General features: G+C 35.6%; 2 protein-coding genes across 2 annotated transcripts in view; one reads left to right on the top strand and one right to left on the bottom strand.

Annotated features, from left to right (window-relative positions):
* The window catches only part of ddx18 (DEAD (Asp-Glu-Ala-Asp) box polypeptide 18), a 125,128-nt gene that overhangs the window by 36,322 nt on the left and 78,372 nt on the right, over window positions 1-10,434 (bottom strand). The window lies entirely within an intron of this gene.
* Window positions 5,025-10,434, top strand: part of si:ch211-45c16.2 (mitogen-activated protein kinase kinase kinase 13) — a 49,055-nt gene continuing 43,645 nt past the window's right edge. The window contains exon 1 of the mRNA XM_033987510.2: window positions 5,025-5,088. The gene's annotated coding sequence lies outside the window, so the exon portion shown is untranslated. The remainder of the gene's footprint in view (window positions 5,089-10,434) is intronic.

The raw sequence follows: 10,434 nt of genomic DNA, 5'->3' as shown, positions 1-10,434 counted from the left end.
TCAGGGTCCAGTGCAGATTGTGCCTCAAACTAGTTTACAAATTACTTATTTTTATTTATTTTATTTGTGCATTAAGTCAATAAAGAAATACTATGTGGCCATACCACCTTGTCAGTGCTCGATCTAGACAGACTTCAGTGAGCTTGCGAGATCTGTCATTCTACTTTTTCATAGAGTGCATGAGTTTTTAATTCATCTTCTGTTATGAAACGAAGGACTGAGTGAAAGAGTGTACCTAAAGGTTTCAAAGTTGAATCTGAAGTCTGCACGTATATTATATCTCCATAATCCAGTACAGAAAGAAAGGATGCTTGAACAGTTTCCTGCTGGTTTTAAAATTGCCGGATCAGCAGAGGGAGCACAAATGTATGAGGTTTTCTCTTAAATTGCAACCAATGTAATTCATAAATATAGTAATAGCAGCAGGCCCAAAACTGAACCTTGGGGCACTCCTTTGCTTAAAGTTAAAAAAAAAAAAAAAAAAAGGTTAAACTCATTGGCTACTACTGCCTGGGTTCTGTTTGCGAGAAAATGTTAGAACCAATTACATGTAGCATAGTTAAATTCAATATGCTTCAAGCGCTTCAAGAGGATTTTATGATCTACTGAATCAAAAGCTTTAGTTGCATCAATAAACAGAGCTACACAATCTTGTTTGTACTATGCACTATACCCTTTTCTGAAACCCAATGGAGAAGACTTCATTCAAATCAATTGTAACTTGATTTGCAACTAACTTTTCTAAAACTTGTGCTAGACAAGGTAATTTAACTCTTCCCCTGACCTCCTTCCAACACCCCAGCTGTCTCCTCCTGCCCCTCCCATCCCCCTGACACCTGCCTGCTGATAAATGTTGCCCTTTTCATCTTCAGAGTGGTCAGGTTTCTGTATTGTTTTGAAATGCACACAGAGGTGAGTGTGCTCTGTCACAGCTTCACACCCCATCAGGAGACTTTCTCATCTTAGACAGTGGCCCCTGTGGCACTCATTGCTGCTGTCAGCATGGCCTCTAATGACTCTTTTGACAGTGTTCTACAAACATTCACGACTACTGCGTGTGGAGTGAAGCATTGTGCTGCATCATTTAGGAGAAAGGATGCACCAATCCAGCCTTTTCAGTTTCAATACCAGTTTTGATACTAAAGCTTTAAGTATCTGCAAATACCTGATACCAATCAATACCAGTATAAATATATATATTCCTATGTATATTTGAGCAATACAAGTGTGTAATGAGTAAAATGCATAATAGATCAGTTTAATGTCATACTGTGGAACATTCCAGTCCAGAGGTGGGTAGCACTCGGCTACAGTTACTTTACTTTAAAGAAATCATACTTTTCTAGCAACATACGTTTACTCATACTTGAGTAATATATATATATATATATATATATATATATATATATATATATATATATATATATATATATATATATATATATATATATATATATATATGTATATATATATATATATATATATATATATATATATATATATATATATATATATTTATTTATTTATTTTTTATTTTTTTAATTGAAGTAACAGTATTTTTACTTAAAGTAAATATTTTGTTTACTCTTCCCATTGTGATAAGTCTAACGGTGAAACAAATCTTATGTTGACAATATGAAATGATCTAAACATTTGTGTTTCTTGCACCAATTTGTTTTTCTAATTGTTGTGTCTATCCTTTGAAAATACCTGATTTTGTGCATTATTTAATCTTTTGTACTAATTACAGTCACTTTAAATAAAACAGATGTTACGTCCCTACTCTTTAAGTTACTCTTACTTGAATAGTAGTTTTTTCTAAATACTTTCACTTGAGTAATTTCTTGGACTACTAATTTGTACTTCTACTTGAGTAATATTACTCTTACTTGCGTTCAATTTTAGGCTACTCTACCCACCTCTGTTCCAGTCTAAGCAATAACATCTCCATGGTGATAAGCAGCAGAAACGTTACATAGTGAACCTTTAAATAAATTAAGTGAATTAAAAAGTGCACATAATTCAAAGGGTAGGGGATTTTAGGAATGTCACATTTAAAAGACATGTCTGAAATATGGATTTTTGCATTTCTATTCACGCGTACTTTGTTTTGTTATTGCGGTTTTCCCCTTGTATTTTCAGCACTGTTTGGAGTTGTTTGTGTGTCTGGAGTTGAACTTGTCGGACGTGCCACGCTCTCTGCCAGTATCGGCGCACGCGGCTCCAGCGCGCGCTCATTGGCTCGTTCTGAGGTGGCCGGACTGCGCACTGGTATCGGTCTCACTCCTCTCCTCTCTCCTCCCGCTGTGATCAACCTTCAAAACCATGCTTATATCCTGGGCTACTGTCATTGACTCGACTGGGAAGTAGTAGTAATAGTTTCTCTGGCTACCCTCTCCACCACTATATAGGCTATATCAGGACCTAAACAAAAGCATATGCCTTTAAATATGTGACGTTTTCTGTTTATCTTTTCTTTTTTTTCCCCTTTTCTAACGTTAAATGCGATGATTAAATTACGCATCAAACGCTGCTATAATCCCGCTGTGGCTGTAACGCTCGCAGCCTTAGTTTAGTTTTGTCCCGTCCCGTAAATCCCCCGAGCCATTCACGAGAAATAAAATGCTATTTATAGAAACTACAGAGATAAAAGCAGAAGACAGAGGCACCACTGCGGACTGAAATCACAGACACAGGATTTGAAGTGGATGGAGACACGGGCTAAACACTGTGCTGAATAAAACAATTAGGCCTGTAAAGAAAAAAAGATTTCTTCACTATTTTGATATTATACAGCTGTCTCTGTCTTGCTGCAAAATAAAGCATGACAATAAATAAAATAAATAAATAAATAAAATAAATAAAATAAATAAAATAAATAAAATAAATAAAATAAATAAAATAAATAAAATAAATAAAAATACAAATAAATAAAAATACAAATAAATAAAAATACAAATAAATAAAAATACAAATAAATAAAAATATGAATGAATGAATGAATAAATAAAAATATGAATGAATGAATGAATAAATAAATAAATAAATAAATAAATAAATAAATAAATAAATAAATAATGACCTAGTATGAAAAATAAAACTGGCACAGATTTTAGCACCAGCATAAGGCAAATTTATTTTTATTAAATTATTTTATGTAGTTTTTTTTTCTATTAAAGCCAAGTACTGAGTCCAAATGCAACTAAAAGCATAACAATTTCACTTCTTGAATCAAGCTCTACAGTTGACCACTATTCCTTTTCTCACACACAAACTTATTTAAGGAGTGTTTAGTGCAGAAATATCCAGAGGAGACGAGAGTAGCCAATAAGTCATACTCTGGTGGTAGTGATAAACTACTCCTGAAACTAGGCGCCCTGGGGCAAACTGATACAGGTTTGGCAATGAATCTGCTCCAAAAGCCTCTCTGGCCACCGTCACTCACATCACTCAGTTGGTTGAAGTGTTTTGCCCAAGAACACAACAGCAATACGCAGTTGTTCAGAGCTGGCCACTCAAGTCACTGCTGCTGTGGAAATGTATGTGTTGGTCAATATACTCATTAAAGTGTTTTAGCTGTTTGGACCAATGAAGAAGAAAGCCTGAGCCAGCAGGTCTGTGGTCCAGGCCTTTACATCAAATAGAGCAAAAGTGGTGACATTTAAATGCATTTTAACATTTTCATTTATCAATAACTATAAATAATACTTATATGTATCTATTAAGCATTTGTCAATTACAGGTGTTATTATTACTCATAAGAAGAAACAGACATGACCTGTAACTTGGCCAGGTAGCGTCACCGCTTGTCTCAACAGAGATAGATAATTTTAATGCCATACTGTGGAGCATTCCAGAGGCAAAGCATGGACATTTCTATAGAGTAAGGCATTTGGCAGACCCTCCTCCAAAAAGTTCACATGCTTTAGCTAACCTGAGCCATTGTAGTGTTTGGATTTGAAAGGAGGACTACAGACAAAAAACCCCATAATAAAACAAAAACTAAAAAATAACATGGCCTAATAATAGTAATACACCCAACCAGAAAACAATGACAAAACATTTGAAGAAGAAAATATAAAAGGTGAACTATGAAACTTTTCAGGTGAAGGGTCTATTACCTGCTGGTTTCCAAAGCATGAAGGACAATTTACAGGTAAGATCTGTAGGGAGATGACCCTACTCATCAGTAAGAATGCAAGTTTTTCAATAAAAAATATCATAATTGAATAAATGTAAGGTTTTTAAAATACTGTGGAACATTACCGGCAAAGTACTCAGAATCAGAATCAGAAGACTTTTATTGCCATTGTCAGTAAACACAACTCACAAACTAGGAACTTGCTTCGGTGAGTGCAACATAAAAACACTGAAGAATCATGCTAATAATGCTAATGCTAATAATAATAATGATAATAATGCTAATAATAATAATGCTAATACTAATAATACTACTACTAATAATAATAATAAGAGTGCAACATAAAAACACTGAAGAATCATGCTAATAATGATAATGCTAATAATAATAACAATAACAACAACAACAACAACAACAACAACAATAATAATAATAATAATAATAATAATAATAATAATAATAATAATAATAATAATAATATAAAAAGTAGAAATATAGTTATTATAATAAAAATATATATACAACAGCATCAGAACTACAGTGCAAAATGACATATTAAGGTGTTTAATAACATCTCTGTAGAAAAAACAGACGCCACAACCTTCAGTGGAAAAGTTACATACCGCATTATTTATTTTTGTTACTAGTACTTTTTTTTTTTTTGCATTGTTTTATACATAAAATAAAAATAATCTACAATATATTATCATAAAAAATACTCATTTCCAGACTAGTAGTGGCCATCTCGCCCAGAGCGGATCTTCGGAGCGGATTACAGGTGCACGGCTGGAGCCAGAGTGTCCGGATGTGACGTATGACGCTCCCGGTCTGTCCCTCTGCGCGTCGGGATTGGTCGAGGCTGGTCGGACGGTAAATAGATGGACCGAGCGAAGCGAGCGAGCGGCGCTGTGTCGGACATCTCCCCGGATTACCAACGCGACAAAACGGTAAAAAACACACACATTATCACCCGTATTCCTCCTATGACGCTTTTAAACACGTATCTAAAACTTTATTCATTCGCACTGTTTATTGTCAATGTTTATTTTGATGAATGTTGACGTGAAAAGTGAATTGTGCTGATCGTGCCAGCTGCTTATTACGCACAAATACAGAATACGAAGAGACTACAAAAAGCGATTAGATTCAGCTTTACATGGATATTAAATAGGTAGATAATTGTGATTGACGCTGTATTATAACGCTATGTACGATTAACAGCAGGTGACAGCTCGTGCTTGGTGTAAAAGTATTAAAATGTTGTTATTATCGATGTTATTACGTAAGTAGTGCATGCACGGGGTTGCTTGCAGAGAGGATAGTAATTTCCAATGGTGAAATTATGTTCTTGCATGGGACAGAACACGGGGTGATACGGGACAGCACGGGACAGGGCAGGATGGTGGTGCAGGGTCAATGCGTAAAAACTAGCGCCAAGCTAATGTGAGGGTTGTTCAGACGGATCAATAGCCTACTACAGCGTAAAACAGAATGCTAGGGGATTTAGATATTAAGCAGTTTTAGTACAGTGAGTTATTATGGCATTAGCCTCGGTTTAGTGCTGGTTTAGAGCTTGTTTCGACGTTGTATTGTTTGGATTTGGTGGTTTAGAGTTTGTCTTGAGCAACTGTAGTCGTGTTTACATCTGAGTCTGCACTACTTTTTTACTGGATTAGATCTTGGTCAGACCTGATTTGCTCTTGGTTCAGTTTAGACCTGTCTGAAGTCTGGTGTAGTCCTGGTTTAGTCCTGGTTTAGATATGGTTTAGTCCTGGTTTAGTCCTGGTTTAGATATGGTTTAGTCCTGGTTTAGTCCTGGTTTAGTCCTGGTTTAGACATGGTTTAGTTCTTGTTTAGACATGGTTTAGTCCTGGTTTAGACATGGGTTGGTCCTGGTTTAGAGATGGTTTAGACATGGTTTAGTCCTGGTTTAGATATGGTTTAGTTGTGGTTTAGACATGGTTTGGCAGTCCCTTGGCTTATCATCCCTGGTTTTCACATGGTTGAGAGATAGACTTGACATAGTTTTGTTTATATTGATCCTGCTTTAACCCTGGTTTAATCCTGATTGTTTTAAACCAATTTAAATTATAATTTAAAAGGTTCAGTATTAGCCACCTGTTTGTCTCTGTGGAGATTTTATTGCTATGTTCAGAATTACAGATTTCTGTGGGGTTATAACTGCCAACACATAACATATTTAGAACATCATGTTACCTTTTATTGTTCTGAAAATGCCAGATTGGTCAAAAACAGTGTATTAACATGTCTTTTGTTTTTGAGTCCCCCTTGCTATGCTGTCCTCACTAAGTTACTCCCACTTCAGAGCGCTGCCACATTACAATCGGCTTGCATTTCACTAATGAAACTACTGCACATCGCATCAGATTTGTGAAGTTGTAGTGTTTTGTTTAGTATCATGCTTTTGTAAATGGAAACGTGGTTGACGTGTGCTTGTGGACTTAGACAGGATTGTACAGGAGGGTTCAAATAGGGCAGGAGAGATCGCAAGATTAGTCACAATTTTGGATGTGAATTCAGGCATGTTTTTGATGAGGAACAACATTGGAAAGTAAATTTAGCAAAATACCCCCTCTTTAACAATTATTTTAGTAGTTGACTAGTTAAACATTATGTCTGTTGTGCACTGAGACTTTTAAAATACATTATCAACCAAATAAAGGTTGAAATGTGCTGATTGAAGGCATGAAATAGAGAATATTTACAGATAAAGAGTATAATTTCTAAAAATCTGAATTGTTTATTATTATTATTTTTTACATTTTTATGTAGGGTTAGTAATACCATAAGAATGATTGTTTTCCGAGGTTGAATGTAAGATATAAAAAAAAAATTATGCTGTACTGTGGAACATTTCGGACAAAGCATCTCCATGGAGAGAAGCACTAATGGTCTCCTACAAGAAAAGTTACATAGTATACCTTTTAACACTGGTTTGAACCTGGTTTAGTCCCTCTAACATTCAATTTAAGTTCTGATTTAGTCCTGGTTTAGACTTGGTTTAGTCCTAGTTTAGACCTGGTTCTTAACAGGTGAGCTCATGCCCATAGTGCCCTTTGCCTTCACAGATAAATGTTATTGGTGTTGGTTAGACTATGATCCTGTACTAAGGCAGAATTTGTAGTTTTAACACAGTACTTGAATGTTTGTTTCATTTGTATAGAAAAATACTAAGTATACTACTAGGTCTGATTTGATTTGTATTTTGATACTAAGTTATGTTTTTATAAAAAGCATTCTAGTAGTACTAATTACAGTCCAAATATTACCTGTCATTTTGTTGTTGCAGGTAAATTAACTTTAATGGGGTTGTCAAAAGTGCCAAAATTCAGATTCTAATTGATACTAAAACTAGTATCAAAGCTATTGATAATAAAAAAAAAAAGTCACATTCACAGGACACAAATTAACTGCGAACCAGAAAGTGTGGTGTTGGCATGCTAGTTGTTGTTAGCTTTACAGTGACTGCAAAAGTCATCCGTCTGGTCTCTGAAAGTTGTGAAAATCATTTATTTACTCATTGAATATAGGAATAGGAATATATAGAATATAAACAGTTTGAAATTAGAGGTGAGTAGAGTAGCCAAAAATTGTCCTCAGGGAAAACTAACATTAATTCAAAATTTCATTACTCAAGTAGAGGTAAAAAATGTATTCGGGGAAACTCCTGAGTAACTTAAACAGTCATTAATGCGATGTAACATATGATTTATAGTTTGAAGTTAATGTAATTTGAGGGACAAAACATTAAGTAATGCAAAAATCTGAAATTTTCAAAAAATAAACCACAAAAATGAGAAAAACTACATTATATCAAGAAAAGCAAATTATTTCATATTGTCAACATAAAGCTTTTGTTGCTTTTAGAATTACTCTCAATGGGAAGAGTAACCAAAGTTTTACTCTCATAAGAGTACTATTACTCAATTAAGTGTAAAAGTATGCTGGCAGAAAAGTACTTGGAAAACTACAATTTCATTAAAAAGTTACTCAAATAAATGTAACTGAATACTACTTACCTCTGTTTAAAATGAGCTAGTCCTGTTTTGACTGTAGAAATCAGGTACACAGATTTTAATATTGATTAGTCATTATTTATTGTAGACCTAGTTTACCTCCGGCTCAGTGGTTGAAACTTCACATAATCGAGCATTCCTGTGGTCTTGACCTCTGACCCCCTCATTGCTGTGTACTGTTGTTGTGGTTGTTGTTCAGTGGCTTAGTTACTGGAGTCCCTGACACGGAGCTGCATTGTGTTCCCTGACCTCATTGTGCAGAGTGGAGGTGTGCGTTTGGCTAATGATGAGCAGCCTCTCCTGTAGCTACTGGGAGCCAGTAGTGCATGCACAGGTCAGAGCCAATCTCATAGACACTCTACACTAACAGCTCATAGAGTGAAATTCTTAACACGCAAAACCGGTGTGGCATTAGTGAAGAGGAGCATTCTGATGAAGGTCATCAAGGCTGATACAACAAGTGTGGACAATAAATAATGTTATTGGAGTCATATCTACAATAGTAGTATATTTTTGTATTGTGACATCACTAGTCTTTCACTCCCCTGTACATTTAGCTAGAATAAATACCAATAATCCAATTGTAGTTTAAATGCCTAAATAGTACATTGTCACACTGTTAAATAGTAGAAGTTAACCCTTGAGCAAGACACTTCCTGTACTAGTAACTGTGTGTGTAGTTGGTGTTCATGGCTACTTGCCTGGGATCCAGAATACACATATCTTCAATTGATGGTCCTCTTTTTTATACAGTCTTTGTGAACAAGACTAAAGGAATGTGAAGTCACCCATAGCGTTCGGCTCCTGTTAAATGAAGGTCATTGATGCTAGTGGTTAGCAGCTAGCCATTTATATATATAAAGTCTATGCTTGTGATTGCTGAATCCTCCCAAGTTCAGATGGGCATGACTGACAGGTGGATTAGCCAATCAGGAACATGCATGGTCCGACTGTATCAAAACAAATATGGCTGCTTATGAGGGGAAAAGAAAAGAACAAAATATCACATGGGACATAAAAACATTGAGGATTTATGCAAAATTATTGAGCAAAGCACTAAACTCACTGATCTGATTGTAAATGACCAATGAGCTCCTTTGTTTCACATGTGTCATCAAAATAAACAAATCTGACTGCACAATCACATTTGGTTCTGGAATGGAGGGAGCGGTGACCAGACTGATATTTCTCTGTATGAAAAAATACAGAGAGATATCAGTCTGGACTTGCCAGGGAACAGGGACACTATTGACAGAGAACTGACATATTGTTACAGGTCAAAGTCTCAGTCACTACGTTTACAGATTAGAGAACTCCAAGTGCGCTACCAAACAATCAAATTGAAATCACCTTTGCCCCAAAACCTGTCAGACCACTCTTGTTCCAGTCTACAGCAAGTCAAAGAACCAAATAGGCCGGCTAAGAGACATTCAGATAGCATCTAGTAATTATTAGATTACATTATCACTAAAACTTTGCAGCTATAATTGCCGATAAAAAAATCCTATCATACATATGACCACACTTTTGGCAGAAATAGATAAGTGACATCTCATTTACATGGAGCATGTAATTTTTAGACATGTGACGAACTGCGTTACTCAAGTTTTTTGCTCCTTGCAGCTCAAATATTGCCTACATTGAAGCTCTGGTAAGTTTCATTTTCACTTCAATAATGGACCAAAACAAAATAACTTGTTTTTTTCGAATATTTCCTTGACTGTTTCTTACCTCGTGCAGTTGAATGCCTCTCCTAGTCTGCCCCTTCTGTAAATCGGACTGTGTTGTTACATGCAGCAGATATCAGAGTACATATCGGCTTCTCCAGATGTCTTATTAGGATCTTTGAGGTTCGATTCATGACCCTCAATTGTAGTTTCTGGGTTTTACTTGCATTTGTAGGTGTCCGGTTTTCCTGCCGTGAATATAAACGCAGTGAATGTACAGCAGAAAGAATAATTTGACTAATCAATTAATTGAAAATATAATTACTGACTAGTCAACTGCTAAAATACTCATTAGCTCATTATTTGTAGCTGTAGTCATGTGTCTTGGGCTTTATGTAAGTGACATGTGTAGTAACAGCATCAGAGGGCAGATCTAATCCAGCCTGTGCCCACACTGTTTGTTTTCACTGAGCCATGCTGCTAAGCTAATGAGCAGGCTTATACTCTGGGCTTTCACTGTCAGCAATATATAGTTGAAGAAAATATAGATGACAATTGAAACTACCACTGACACAATGACCTGAAAGCA

This window comes from Periophthalmus magnuspinnatus, chromosome 21 (assembly GCF_009829125.3).
Source record: "Periophthalmus magnuspinnatus isolate fPerMag1 chromosome 21, fPerMag1.2.pri, whole genome shotgun sequence".
In the NCBI taxonomy this organism is placed as follows: Eukaryota; Metazoa; Chordata; class Actinopteri; order Gobiiformes; family Gobiidae; genus Periophthalmus; species Periophthalmus magnuspinnatus.
This window is presented reverse-complemented; position numbering and strand designations above follow the sequence as displayed.